Source organism: Nanorana parkeri, unplaced genomic scaffold (genome assembly GCF_000935625.1).
Source record: "Nanorana parkeri isolate BGI_ZX_2015 unplaced genomic scaffold, ASM93562v1 scaffold1592, whole genome shotgun sequence".
NCBI lineage: Eukaryota > Metazoa > Chordata > Amphibia > Anura > Dicroglossidae > Nanorana > Nanorana parkeri.
Window position 1 is genome coordinate 322,089 of NW_017307860.1, and position 994 is coordinate 323,082.

At 50.1% G+C, this 994-nt stretch overlaps 1 protein-coding gene across 1 annotated transcript in view; it reads right to left on the reverse strand.

The window, feature by feature from the left end:
* Window positions 1–994, reverse strand: part of ABLIM1 (actin binding LIM protein 1) — a 60,284-nt gene that overhangs the window by 58,530 nt on the left and 760 nt on the right. The gene's annotated exons all lie outside the window — the stretch shown is intronic.

Sequence of the window (994 nt, forward strand, 5' to 3'; positions counted from 1 at the left end):
AGAGGAATCCAGATCCCTCCTCGTACAGATATACAGTATATGTAATCCATAAGGCTGAGCAGAGTGTGATCCTGACACAGACACATTTCAGCTTAGTGCAGGAGAGAGATTCAGGACATCAAATTCATCTCCATAGGGCACACTTAGGGTTGCCACCTGTCCAGGATTCACCCGGACAGTTCGGGTTTTGAATCCTGTGCCCGTGTTTCATGGCAGCAGAGACCCGGACACAAGATGTCAGGCAGAAAGGGGGAAACCACAATTCAGATAGGGGCTACTGCCCCCCACTAAAAATAGTCCCAACTGTGATATTTACATATGAATAAGCCCCCACTCATTCTCCCAAAAATATGTCTGTGCGGCGCTTGAGTGTTCGGGTTTTGCTTGAAGAAAAGGTGGCAACCCTAGGCACACTGCGTCCAAAGACATGCAACACAACGCAGGACAGATGCAGCCTCTGAAATGTCATCTATTAACACAGGAAGAGATGAATAAAAGAGATTGGGGGAGAGGAAGAGAGGAAGAAGAAGAGAGGAAGAAGAAGGGAGGAAGAAGGGAAGGAACAAAGGGAAGAGGGAGGGGGTGAAGGAGGTAAGAAAGGAAAGGGGGCAAAAAAAGAAGGAAGAAAGTAAGGAAGTGAGGATGGGAGAAGGAAGGAAGGAGAAGGAAGGGTGTGCGAAGGAGGGAAGAAGGAAGGGAGGGAGAGAGGAAAGGAGGGAGAAAGAAAGAAACGAAGGGAAGGGGGTCGAAGGAAGTAAGAAAGGAAAGGGGGCAAAAGAGGAAGGAAGAAAGTAAGGAAGTGGAGTTGGAGGAAGGAGGGGTGGGCGAAGGAGGGACGGAAGGTGGTAAAGAACAAAAGAAGGGGGCGAAGGAGGGACTGAAGGGGGAAAGGAAGGAGGAAGAAAGGAATGAAGGGAGAGTGAGGAAGGGGGGAAAGGAAGTAAGAAAGTAAAGGAGGAACGAAGGAAGGGGGGGGGGGGGGGGGGGAGAGGGA